Here is a 14,728-nt window from a genome sequence, read left to right as displayed (position 1 = left end):
CATCAAATCAAATCAAATAAATAAATAAACAGGAATGAAAACTAGTTTCTTTAAAAGTTCTATTCAAATAATAACTTCTAAACAACTTCTCAAATTCTCTTCTGGTCCCTGTTATTTTTATTTTTCTCTCCTGTTAAAAACTGCTTTGTATAGACCTGTGTACTTGGGTTTTGCCACAATAGAACATCAGATACTTGAAGAAAGTGACAATTTTTTTGTCATTGTATCTTCAATACCTGCTTTACCTAACATAATGTCTCGTACTTTGTAGATGATTAATAAATGTTTATTTACAGAATGAATTGATACTAGAAATCATTTAGACTAATGGTTCCCTATTTTGAGGGGATAAGAGCCTCCTTAGATATTTAAAAAGAGGACCTATACTGCAACAATTATACATTTTGTATACAAGAGAGGAAAAAGAAATAAAATAAGAATGTTATAGAAAAGATATATATTCAGATATAGGATATACTATGTGACCACAAGATTTATTGTGATTGTGATTTTGTAAAATCTGCTGTGAACTTGATAATGTATTGCAATGCATTTGTCTTCCATATTGAAATATATTGCTGAAGTACTTGAAACCTACATATACATACATGCACAATATATATTTATCAAGCCTAATTTGTTTGTATATGTATTTATATCTGTCTACACACACACACACACACACACATATACACACACATATTGAGGTTTCAAGTTCCAGTTTATATCACAGTTCAGCTGTGCTATATGTAAGGAAGACATATTTGTTCTCTACAAATTCTACTTGATTTTTTTTAGTTACAGATTCATCTATAAGCCCATGGACTCCTTACAATTAATTTGTAGTCACCACTGGTCTATAGCACTCAAACTGCCCTGGTTAACATTTTTTATTTTATCCAATTTCCTTATTTTGACAAATGGGGAAACTGAGTCTCACAGAGGTGAAATTAAATGGTCAAAGCAGAAGCAGACCTTGTACTTGAGCCATCTGAATCTAAATCCAGTGTTGTTTTCATTCTATCCTGTCAGCTCTTAATTAAATGCATTGATCATTTTATTTAATCCCCCAATAGGTTCTAATGGTGCATTAATAAGTACTGTCTCTAAAGATAAGGAGAATATAATTCTGTTTTTCATGGAAATTATGATTCATCTGCATAATCATGCCCTTACTTCTGCAGGTGATCTCAATTCTATTTTATTCCCAATTACATTTCATCAAGGAATAGGAAAGCCAGGTAAGTCCCAGAGAATTCAGAGAATACTTCTGCCACTGCATTTCCTGAATGCCTAAAGACTCTTCCATTCAAAAGTTCTACCACTTAAGGAGGCCATCTTGCAGTTGTAACCCAACTCAGAATGTATCGATTTCCCTTTTCTTACTCTGCATCCCTGAAGTCCTGATCCTAGCACAAAGCTTCACTGTCTTCAAAAAGACACTCCGTGCTTTGATGGCTTGGCAGGAAGGAGATAAGAAGCTGACCCATGGTTCATGTTCTTTTCCCAAGTGCAATTAGTCAGGCGATACCAGGCAAAGATAGTAGAAAGGGGGAGAAGCCCTTTAATACATCAATACATAGAGTGCTTACAAAACTAAACTCATGTGATCAGAATTTTAGACAAATTTTACTTGAACTTCTCTTTTACAGACATGCATGCCAGCAATCCAAACATTGCGATATTCACTCCATTTAGAAACCTGCCCCATCATTTAAAAAGCACATGCCAAGCAAAAATAAATAAAGTATAAAAATGTTAGCACAAACCTTACAAAACATACTATTCCATCTATTCATCTGAATTAAAGGAGGAAAGAGGTAACAGTCAGATCTGGAAGGCAAATTAAAAGGTTGAATTTAGAATGGCCAGCATTTGTTTTTGTCTTTTCTTTCTCTTTCTCCGTTCGGTTCCAAAAACCAATGTTTTTTCCGTCTTTGAATGATATTAAGGAAAGAGCCAATAAGAAATTTATGCTCTCTGAGCATATTTTAGAAACGATGTACTTAGAATGTAACATTGACTTTCATTACGGTTTAATTTTCTTAGCAACCATTTGTATAGAAGCAAATTATTTCACTTAAATTGACTGCCCTCCCCTCAACTGTTGGTAGAATCCAAACCTATTACCTTATTTGTATAAGGAACTCCGATGTGCAATCATGCTCCAACAGGGCACATCACTAACAACTTTATATTGTGTCTTAAAAATGGAAAATCATTCACCTCTGGTAGTGCAATGTCTGTTAAAGGTAGTTCATCCTGATACCATAGGCAACCTATCATCCCTTATTTCACACTACCTGTGGGGCAGATAATTATGCATTATTAAATTTAATTATGAAAGGTGTTCTTATCATCTGAGGATCAGAGTGAAGAAACATTGCATATTTTCCTACAAGTTCTTTCCCTGAAAAGATATGTCTTGTCTCAAATTCCAACTCCAGCATCAATGAATCATGGAATGACCAATCCTCAATGGTAGTAGCAACCAGTTTATCTGGTCAAAATAGGTTCTAAATTAGAGTTTTCTCTATATCATGTGGGATTGGTGGTCATTCAATTTCAGTTGAAGGTCTTTAGTGAGGAGGAACCTTTTACTTTCAAATGCCCTGTTATCTTTAGATACCCCTAAATACCAGGTATTACATCAAACCCTGAAGTTGAGTCTTTGCAACTCCTATATATTTTTCCTACTTCTTCTCACCGAAGTCAAGCAGAGAAAATTTAATCTCTCTTCCATGTGACAGGCTTCTTAACATTATTAGATGCAACTCTTTTCATTTCTCCAAATTTTTCCTTCTTTTTTTTTAGCTAAGCATCTCCAATGCCTTTAACTGGTACTGTGTTTCACATCTCATCACCTTTATCTCAGTGTAACATAACTGTGTATTACCCTTTCTGTATTTCCCAGCACTATATATTTATTTCTTCGAGTATTGTTTGTTCAGGATATAATATATCTACATAAACTTTATTTCATTTTGGTTTGTCCAATGAACTCTGATACTATATTCATTTTCCTCTTCTGAAGTCAGTCATTCCATTGTTGACTATGGATCCTTTAGTTTAATAAGAAAGCTGAATCTTTTTTCACTTAAATAGTTGGTTTTCCCATAAATCCCCTATTCTATGCTTGTCCAGTGTATTTTTAGTACAAAAAATAAGACTTAATATTGGTGTCTGTAACTTTTAATTTTATGATTCCTGTCTCAGAGGTAGTGTTTTATAGTGTACAGAAAGCTGACCTCCAAGGCATGAAGGAGTAGTTTCAAGTCTTCTCTAACACATACTGACTTTGTTTCCCTCACCAAGTTATTCAGGTTTTCAGTGTCTCCATTGAGACTGTAGGTTTCAGAGAAAGCAATGACATATTGATAGAGTTCTCAATATTCATGAAATTACAGGTCACATCCTTAATCTTAAACTACATTTGACTTATCACTTGTATATGTATCTTCTCACAACTTCATATCCTATACAAATGTTATACATACCCCATCTCTGTTTTTACCCAAGACTAACAAGAATTGTTAAAGGAATAAGGCAGAGGGTGCATGGTGAATAGTCCATGAAAAAGAAAAGTCAATTATAATTATTTGAGAATTTCATACAAATAAGTAAGCATTACATTGGGGGAATCAGTAATAAAACCCAGGAATAGCTGATATAATGCTTAAGTTCTTTAGGGAAACATAGCAAACTAAGTTTCCCTCCTTCTGGGGATCTTTTAAATTAGAGACAGGGGAAGGTAACTTCCTGAAGTTCCTTTTGGAATCGGATTTCTCTGAGTTGACTAAGACCACCTTCTCTTCGTTCAAGTCTGCCTGAAAATGTACTTCTTCCAATATGTTGTTTTTCAAAGACCAAGAGATTTTTGAAGTATTCAAAGGAACATTATAGATATATAACCAAGGGACTTTCTGTGATTGAATTTTCTTACATAGTGAGTTTTATATTTGAATTAAACTGTCAGTAGAACTTAAATGACATGCCTAGGAGTGAAGGAATATCCCTTTGCATATATTGTATTGGAAAATACACTGGTGGCTCTTTGTAAGAAAAGTCAGAAATCAGCAGACTTTCTTTCAGTGTTTACTCTAAATTCCTAGCAAGAAAACTGAGCCTGTCTCAGAGGAAGTGATGTGTTTCATAGAAAGCAATCTTTTTGGTGAGAGCTTTTCTCTTTTGTTATGAACAACCTGTGGAAACCACAAAGACTATGCAAAACTAAAGCTGTGCACTGAATACTTTGTCTATGAGGAAAGTGCAATTATAGTCTAAACTAATCTATGTGGCATAATAGAGCAAGTACTACGAGCATATTAGAAAGTCCCAGGCTAGAATCTTAGTGCTAGAATTCTCAAGCTGTGGAATTATGGGTAAATCCTCAGCTATCTAGTTTATTGAGGGGCAAATATAATCATATATGTACTGCCAATACTGAATGATAAAAAGAAGCCTTAAAATATTCTATAGATGAGTTACTTTTAATTAAGGATCATAATTAAAACAATCAAATTATAGTAATATTAATTTGATCTAGAAACAAAGTATAATATATTTCCTGAATACTTATAACTCATGTGTGAATGTTTCCTTATTTTAGTTTTTGGTATTTCATTCATCATTACCTATATACACAAATCTATGAATGCATTCATATTTATGTATATATATGCATATACTATGTGTGTATATATGCATACATATGTTTGTCTTTCCAGTCATCAGTGGAGTGAAACAGGGCTGTGTGATTGCTTCCATACTTTTTAGCATGATGTTTTCAGCCATGTTGGCAAATATTTTCAATGAGGATAAATATGGCATCAAGGTCAACTACTGTACTGATGGTAAGTTCTTCAATTTGAAAAGGTTACAAGCCAAGACCAAAGTGGAGGGAGTATTGGTACATGACTTTCTATGTGCAGATGATTATATACTCAATGCAGCCTCTGAAGCTGAGATGCAACAAAATACAGATCAATTCTCTTCTGCTTGTGCTAATTTTGGCTTAATAATTAACACCAAGAAAATACAGGTGCTCCATCAGTCACCACCACATCATCTATACATGGAACCATCAGTTACAACAAATGGAGAAGTTTTGAATGCTGTGAATAAGTTCACCTTGCTTGGTAGTGTACTTTCCACAGATATACACATTGAAAATGAGGCTGATGCATGCATTGCCAGAGCTAACTCAGTGTTTGGGAGGCTCCAAAGAAAAGTTTGAGAGAGAAGAGATATTAGACTGACTATCAAGTTGAAGATCTGCAGAGCCGATGTGCTGACTTCATTGATATATGCTTGTGAAACATGGACCGTCTATCAGCGCCATGCCAGGAAACTGAATCGCTTCCATTTGAAGTGTCTTTGGAAGATTCTGAAGATCACCTGGCAGATTAAGGTGCCAGATGCTGAAATCCTTGCTCAAGCTGAACTGGCAGATATTCAAACTATGCTTCAGAGAGCGCAAGTCCGATGGGCTGGCCACCTTGTTCAAATGCAAAATGTGCATTTGCCAAAAAGACTTTTATGGAGAACTTGCATGGGGCAGGAGATCACATGGTGGCCAGAAGAAATGATGCAAAGAAACTCTCAAGGTCTCTCTGAAGAACTTTGGATTTGACTGTGCAACATAGGAGACACTGGCACAGGACAGATCAGCATGGTGTGCCCACATAAGATAAGGTTCCTTGCTCTTTGAGCAAAACAGAATTGAGACAGCACAAAGTAAACACAGGATGAGCAAATTTGGGATATCCCCCCCCAAATATTCACAGGAATTATCTGTTCCCAACTTGTGGTAGAGCATTCTAAGCTCATATTGGTCTGATCAGTGACAGTCAAACACACTGAAATTTCACTTTACAATGGAAATATCATACTGGTCCTTTTCGAAGACAAAACTCAGCAACCATATGTGACACATATGTATTATAAATGTTTACATACTACATGTTTGTGTGTATACACATTATAGAACAGGGGTAATTCCACATACCCTTCAAGGATAATATTCCACAGTGCTAGACTTAGAATCAAAATGACTTAGGTTAACATTCTATATTGGGCTAAATGTAAGTACTATACATACTAGCTGTATGTGCTCATAGAAACCACTCATACTCTCTCAATCTCAATTGCCTCTCTTTAAACTTCAAAGTACTATATAAATTTTAGTTATTATCATCAGAAATTTTGAGTTTGAATCACTCCTATAACATATTATCTTAATGATCTTGGATAGGTCACTATTTTGTTGGATGTCAATTTCCTCTTCTGTAAAATGAGAATAATTAGTTTTGGACTTGTTTCTCTCCTCCTCTAAGTCAGGGGTGTTGACTTAGGATCAGCAAAATAGCCAACATGTGAAATAGAAAATAGACATGTTCTGCTTAAAACCAGAAGGCAGATTAAGACTATTCAGTGAAAGTTACAAAGGTATTCATCAGCTTTGACATAAGAGAAAACTTCCAAGGCACTGGAACCATCAAAAATTAGGAGAGGTTTCCTCGAGCAGTAATGAGCTTCTCCTCATTGGAGCACAGTGTAGCTCATTTTCAAGTATATTATTGATGACTGTTTAACTTAAGATCATGCTGATGACATTATAAGGTCTTTTCCAACTCTGAGATTCTAGTATTTTATGAATGAAGAAAGTTTTTGAAATGTGTTATATGTGACATTTCCTTATGAAGGAAATCATAAACATTTTTATTATTAAATAATTTTAATCATTAAACATTTTTTTCAACAACAGAAAAATCAATAGAATTAAATTACATTTAATTTAGAAAGCAGAAACATACAACCTGAAGAAAAATTTTCTCATATTTGAATGTTTCTTCAGTTTACACTATTTCATAGATATACTCACTTAATATTTACAAGTATATTACAAGTATTTCATTCTCCTCAATCTAATCTAGTACTTTTCCCATTATATCATGTGTCCATATGAGTATCATCCACAAATATCTAACATAACATTCATATGTGAATTATGGTAACAGTGACTCTAGAGACAGAGATTCAAAGCAAAAAAGTGTAACATTTGTGTTTCAGTCTAGAAATGGCCTTAGAAGAAGACTCTTAATAAAAGTGGATAGGTCCCATTATCCTAATATGGGTTGGTTTTGGTATTTGCCAAACAAATGAATCAATGAATATATACAGACTTATTCTTTCAAACAAGGTTCATGATTGAAGTTAAAATCTTTCAAAATTTGTAATTGGAAGTGACCTGTAACCATGAAAAACAATCCATATGTGAACAGATATCCCCTATACAACATATCTGGTAGGTGTTTCCCCATTTTTATTTAAAGACCTTTAGTATGGCAGAATATCCCACTACCACAGATAACACAATGCATTTTTTGGGGGGGATAATTTCAATTGTTAAGAAGTCTCCTTAATGTCAAATTGAAGGGGTTTTTTTTATACAATTTTTATTTTTTACTGTAGCTATCACTTTGGTATTTCAGTTAAAAAAAAAACTGATGCATTTACCAGACAGAAAATTATCAAGCATGTCATACAAAAAATAATTATGGATCCAAAAGATATCAAATTATATAAACAGACAATGTGCACAAGTAAATACAAACTTTGAATGACCACAAAATTTTGTTCACTAATAATATTAGATGTGAAATTTAAAATCACTCTGAAGTTTCGTATTAAACCCTGAAAACGCTTAGTGTTCAACAAGAATAACAGGTCATGTATACAGGTAAACTAATACATACCTGTGTATATGTATGTGTGTAGGTGATTAGAAAAACAGAAAGATATTTTGATATACACAATCAGTACAACCTAAATTAAAAAAAAAAAGATAAAGTTGGGGTAATTATAAAATCTGCCTTGTTGCTAGACAAGAGATAACAAGGCTTATTTCCCTTAGGAGAGGCAGGATATATGTGGAAAGAATGCCACATGCATTATCCAATGTAATGACTATCTTACGTTTTTCATTAAACTAATTTTCTTTTGTTCTAAAATAAATTGAGAGTAGACTAATTATAGTTATATAGAAATGATGATCATGAATCTACTAAAGGCATCTATACCATTTTCAAAGTTATGGTTGGCATATATTTGAACTCAAATGCAAAAGGAAAGCACAAAGAAATATTTGACTAATTCTTGTGTTTTGAAAGATATGCAAGTATAATTTATATCCATATACTGTTTATAAGCATATATATTTTAAGCATATATGTTTATAAGCATCACAAACTAAGGAAAGGCATGAAAAAAACACATGCCCTCCACCATGCTTCCTACCTCTCAATCTCAAACCATGTAAAACCAAAGACAAAAAATTGTCAAGTAACAATTCAATTAGATGGACCCACCATCTATCATCACAACACTGTGATTAAAATGCCTTTTATTATCAACACCATCATCCATTAGTCAAAGGTAGAATTCATTTCAACAGAGAAGGATCAGTAAAATGAGGTGCTGCAAATTTGATTAATTGTCATCTGATTACCTTAGACTGGAGTAGATTTCCAAAAAATAGGAACAAACTAGCAAGATAATTTGAAGATGGAAATAATAGAAAATGTATGATAGCATGTTCTGTTGTTAGATGACCATTACTGAATTTTTGATCCTCTTCAACAATGTGTTCTAGGAACTGTGAACCTTCTCTTAATATTCTATACCAGTCTCAGAGACGCTACTCCAGTTAAAGAGAAAACAGATTGTCTCTCTATTTAGGGATATAAAATCCAAGATATAAAAGAGAAAAGGAATCTGGGCACTCACTGTCATCAACATACAAACATTTGACAGCAGCCCATTAAAGGTCAGAAGGAGGATGAAAACAGAATTTTCAAATATGGTAAAGATAATAAAATGTCCTATATGAGGATCTTCAAAAACTTTAATGGAGAGAGAACAATCATTCAAGCTCTAAACTTCACAAAGTTTTGTGTATACATATTTTTCCTCCATTGCTGGTTGTTAAACATTGCCAAAATGTACAAAATCCAGCTGTGCAGGAAAAAAAAAACAGTATGCGCAACACACTTTAAAATTTAAATTGCATATTAACATTCTTTCCATCTCTTTTTTAAAGTCTTGACAACCAGCCCAAAACATCTTGATGTACAGTGTCTGTGGATTTCTGAAGTGTGAATGCTCATGCTGAAAACTTAACAACCATCTCACATTACCTAGTTTGAGTTATCTCTATCTCTATTTTCATATGTCTATTGTTACTACTATCTCATCTGTATTTTCAACTGTAACAGTACATATATATTGCATATATGTCATTAATATCTGTCCATATACACCTATAAATTTGTCACTCTATGCATTACTTATATATGTATGTAAATGTATATATATTTATATATACATTATATATAGACACATATATGTACATATATATATATATATATATATATAATGTGTGTGAATTTATCTCTTTGTCTATATATCTCTATATGTCCGTGTATCAATCTATATCTATCTATATATTGAAATGCTTTTTGACCCAGGAACTCTGAAATTTGGCTATTATGTTATTGGAAGTTTTAAATGTGTGATACCTTTTGGTAAATTATTGATGGACCATTTGAATTTCTATTTTTTCTTCTGGATGCAAACTATCAAGGCAACTTTCCATGATAATTTCTAAAAACATGATACCTAGACTCTTTAATCTTGTCTTGCACATAGTCCAATAATGCTTAGATTATTTCTTTGATCTAATTTCTAGGTCAGTTGTTTTTCCATTGAGATATTTCACATTTTCTTCAATTTTTTTTAATTTTTTTGACTTTGTTTTTATGATTTTTTTTATGTCTTATGGATTCAGCTTCCACTTGCAGAATTCTAATTTTTAAGGAATTATTTTCTTCAGTCTGCTTTTCTACCCTCTTTTTTTTCCCATTTTTTCCAATTTTGCTTTTTAAGGAACCATTTCCTTCATTGAATTTTTATATATCTTTTTCACATTTGGCCAATTGGGCTTTTTAAGGAGTTCTTCTCTTCATTGGATTTTGTGCCTATTTTTGCATTTGGCGAAATCTGATTCTTTAAAGTTCTCTTTACTTCAGTATTTTTGTACTTCTTTTTACCAAGATGTTAATTTTCTTTTCACACTTTTCTTTCATCACTCTCATTTCTTTTCCCATATTTTCCTCTACCACTCTAACCTCTTTCTTTAACTTTCCCAGGAATTCTTTTTGTATTTGGGTCCATGTTTCTTTTCTTTTCTTTTTTTTTTTTTATTGCTCTTGTTTGTTTGTTTCTGTTTGTGTATTGTTGCCCTCTTCTGAATTTATATCTTCATCTTCCCTGACAGTAGCAGTTTATCATGGCCAAATTAATTGTTTGGTTGTTTATTTTTCCAGTCTATTTCTTGACTTTGCCTTTTATGTTAAAATTGGACTCTGCTCACCTGCGTATGGGGAGGCTTTATCCCAAGCTTCAGACATTTTCCTGCTGTTGTTCTCAGAAATAGTTCTAGGCGGTATGAAAGTTTTTGATGCTTCCAAAGTGTTGTGATGTTAGCAGTGGTATGGTCACTGCATTCCTCATCTGCAATCAGGTCCTTACCTAGGAAGGGCCTCTGGTACCCTGCAGCCAAAAAGTTTGTTCTCCCCTTTATTTAGCAACTATGACCCACACTCATGCTCCCCTTTATTTAGCAACTATGACCCACACTCATGCTCCCTTGTGATCACCCTAAAACAATCTTTTTTGCCCTGGAACTGGGACCTGAAAGCATGATCCAGGATTGCAAATGGATCACTACGAGCAAAAGTACCTCTGTAATCTCTTTCTAGCCATTTTTTTCAACACTCTTACTATCTTTTGAAGCTCTTGCTATTGCAAAAGTGGTCTCTGGATTGGCCTCTACCCCAGAACCATGAATTTCTCCTCCTGACTTCTTAAATTTTCTTAGGCCAGAAAAAGAGAGTCTCACCCTGTCCTTCTGTTGGGTCTGGTACTCAATATTTCATTTGAGACATTATTTTAAAATTGTTTCAAGGGAAATGTTGAGAGAGTTTAGCTAGGTGACTGCCCCTAATCCACTATATTGGCTCTGCCTCCCAAATCAGTTGTGCTCTGGCAGAGTTGCCTTTCTGGTTTGTATCAACTCTACAAATAAATTAGTGTGCTGAAGCCATCAGGATGCACTCATATCTCAATTTAAACCAGAGGAAATATATGACAAAAAAACTTAACCCAGGAATTGAATGTGGGGAAGCCATCAATAAGAAATCATATTTCCTTCAACATCAGAAGATTCACAATGGAAGAAAATCTTATAAATGTTGTAGTTCAAGTATTTGTTCAGTCAGGGCACAAAATTTAATGTGTATCAGAGAAATGATACTGGAGAGATGCTTTTCATTCTATCTTTTGCATAAACAAATTCAAACTGAAAAGAACTTAGGTGACTTTAACATGAATGTGAAAGCTTATGGTTACTGGTTAAATCTTAGACTTAGCCACATGGAGACTCGAGAAGTTTTAGAAACCAAATTAACTATCAGGGTTTGAGGCTTTTTAGTAGTTGGTCAATTTCTCAAGGAAAAAGTCTGTGATTTTGTTTTTAAATTAGATGGGGATAGCACTTAGCTTACATATAGAGACTTAATAATAGTTTAAAGAATTCACTGCTCAAAAGCAAAGTCATACTTATCAATCTAACTACACATTTTAATGAAAACTTGCAAAAAGTTCATGGATATAATGACATAAAAGAACACAAGTGCTCTTTCTGCCTTGTTGTTATTCAAATGTTCCATTCCCCAGTAAACTTTATGTTTAAATAATGTGGTTTTTTTGAATGATATAATTAAACATTGCAGAAAATCTATAGTTTTATCTTAACATTCAAGTCTTAGTGTATGTGTGGAGGGGGAGGGGGTAGAATTCCCAGAAGTTTTAAGAAAAAAATTTTGAAATTGCTATCTTAACTGAACTTGATTCTCTGTTGGAAAATAGCACATATTAGGTAGAGAAGGTCAACTTCTTTCTTATCTGCACTCACCTAGAAGTTCCTTTTCTACAAGATAAGCTGTGATGTGATACAAATTATTTTGTACAACAAGGCTCCAGAAAGCCTGCAATATTTTCCTTTGCTAAAGACTTCACTGCTAACTCATGATTGTTTCATATTATACTTTAGTAGAATTATTAGAATTTTATAATACACCTTTTTAGAAAGTGAAATGCTATGGGGAATACAATATTCACCTATAATAAAGGAATTTTTTACATTTGGATTTTTGAGACAATATTGTAACCCATGATCCTAGAACAAAGAGTTCAACAGTATGTCCACTCTAATGCATTAGACCCTGGAAATATGAAGATGGAAATTGATAGTCTTAGTTTTCAAGATTATTATCATATAAATTATCACTGAAATTATGTGTGATTTTTTTTCTGAATGAATGTATGAGGCTTAGAGTAGTAGGAACAGAATTGTAACAGAAGATACCAACAATTAGAAATCATGAAACATGGGACTGCATAAAAGTGTGCAGAAACAACCAGTACGAGAGACAGAAAGAGAGAAAGAGATTAATAAATAAATGAAAATACCCGAATAGATAGATAAACTGGAAAGTAAACAAATAAATAAGCAGTTAAATAGGTAGGTAGGGAGATGATAGATAGATAGATAGATAGATAGATAGATAGATAGATAGATAGATAGATAGATAGATAGATAGATAGATAGATAACAGCATTTTCAAAATGTTTAGAAGCCCCTCTTGTTCAAACCAAACCTGAAAGAGAATATACTCTAAAATATTTTGGCATACAGCTTTTGCTTAAGTGCCTACATTGCTGGGTAATCCATTATCACCCGAGGCAACATGATTCTTTTGGATAGGATTTCAAAGTCTGCCCTCTTATTCGTGGAGCTGTGTGATTCTGTGGAAACTTCTTAACTTCTCAGTGTCCAAGACAATTTTCTTTCTTTCTTTCTTTCTTTTTCTTTCTTTCTTTCTTTTTCTCTCTTTCTTTGTTTCTTTGTTTCTTCCTTCCTTCCTTCCTTCCTTCCTTCCTTCCTTCCTTCCTTCCTTCCTTCCTTCCTTCCTTCCTTCCTTCCTTTCTTTCTTTTTCTTCCTTTCTTTCCTTCTTTCTTTCTTTCTTTCTTTCTTTCTTTCTTTCTTTCTTTCTTTCTTTCTTTCTTTCTTTCTTTCCCTTTCTTTCTTTCTTTCCTTTTTTTTTGTAATAGTTGATTTTTTTTTTTATTATTAACACATATACATTTACTTGTCTTCTGGCTTCTTGAAGCAGTAGGTTAGACAATAGTGTCCACAATAATGTCTGTCAAAATGGCTAGCCATAAAAACTCCAGCACCACATTCATCTCAAGGGCACTCTCCTCAAAGGCAGCTAATATTTTCATTCTCATCAACCTTACAGTACTTCAGAAAAGCAAGCTTAACTTTCTTTCTCTTATGCTTGTTCTTTTTGGAAATGGTGTAAGACTTCTTCCTTCTCTTCTTGGCACCACCACGCAGCCTCAGAACAAGGTGAAAGGTAGATTCCTTCTGAATGTTGTAGTCAGACAAAGTACATCCATCTTCTAGTTACTTGCCAAAAAAAAAGTCAATCTTTGTTGATCAGGAGGAATACCTTCCCTATCTTATATCTTGGCTTTGACATTTTCTGATGGTTCAGTCTCAAGGGTGATGTTCTTCCCCATGAAAGTCTTCATGAAAATCTGCATCGCAGCACTCGGTCCACCTGAGGACAGAGGAAAAGTAAAATAGATGGTCAAAGGCAGAGGGTGGGAAGCAAGGAGTCTCCGCCACGGAGTGCAACGCATGCACACACCCCAAAACAATTTCCTAAGAATGCAAGATGCTGAGAACGTGTCAACTTTTTCTGCTAAAAGTGTCAATAGTTTCCTATGCTAATGAAATCACAAATCCAATCTCTGAAAAGGTCATGGGTTTCAAAGAAAAAAAATTCTTCCATATTAAAAACAAGCAAACAAAAACACAAGAAAAAAATAAAAAGAGAGAGGTTAAGAAAGATAAACGTCCATAAGAGAACACTGACCTTTACTAAAGGAGGTCATTATTATCTTAGGGCAGTTGCAATCATTGATTTACCACGTCAATAGAGGACATATGAAACATGATGAAAATATAGTGGAGGATGTTTTAAAATAAACAACCCAGACATAACAAAATGAAGACTATTATTCAAAGCACTCACCTTGGGAGACAATGAACTTATTTCAAAATAGTATAATACTGCCCTTGCTAAATCAATCTTTTTCTGTCTCTGTCTCTGCCTGTGTCTCTTTGTGTCTGTCTTTCTGTGTGCCTCTCTGTGTCTCTGTCTCCCTCTGTCTCTGTCTGTCTGTCTATCTTTCTCTCTGTCTCTTTTTCTCTCTCTGTCTCTGTCTGTGTCTCTGTCACTCTAGCTGATCTCTTTTTCTCTGCAGTTCTACTTTTGGAACTTTGTACTTTGTGGTACACAGGAGAGATGTAAGAAAACAATCCTTATCCTTTTTATAACATGGCATGTTTGGATGACTTTATGTGCATTATATGAATATAATTATTATTATTTGCCATATGTGCAAATAGCATTACTCAGGATGTTCATTCTGTAAGTTACAGGACAGTACTGCAAATCACTTTGCCTGTTTCCAAAAAATCAAATCTACCTTTAGGCTTAATATCACTCATTATTGCTGATTTATTAATTTCAG

The 14,728-nt window shown here is 33.8% G+C and overlaps 1 pseudogene; it reads right to left on the bottom strand.

Annotated features, from left to right (window-relative positions):
- Window positions 1-13,268: 13,268 nt before the first annotated feature.
- On the bottom strand, window positions 13,269-13,831 carry LOC140511926 (ubiquitin-ribosomal protein eS31 fusion protein-like; annotated as a pseudogene).
- Between the last annotated feature and the right edge of the window lie 897 nt (window positions 13,832-14,728).

The sequence above is a fragment of the Notamacropus eugenii genome, chromosome 6 (genome assembly GCF_028372415.1).
Source record: "Notamacropus eugenii isolate mMacEug1 chromosome 6, mMacEug1.pri_v2, whole genome shotgun sequence".
NCBI lineage: Eukaryota > Metazoa > Chordata > Mammalia > Diprotodontia > Macropodidae > Notamacropus > Notamacropus eugenii.
Note: the sequence above shows the minus strand (reverse complement) of the source record. Positions and strands in the feature narration are given on the sequence as shown.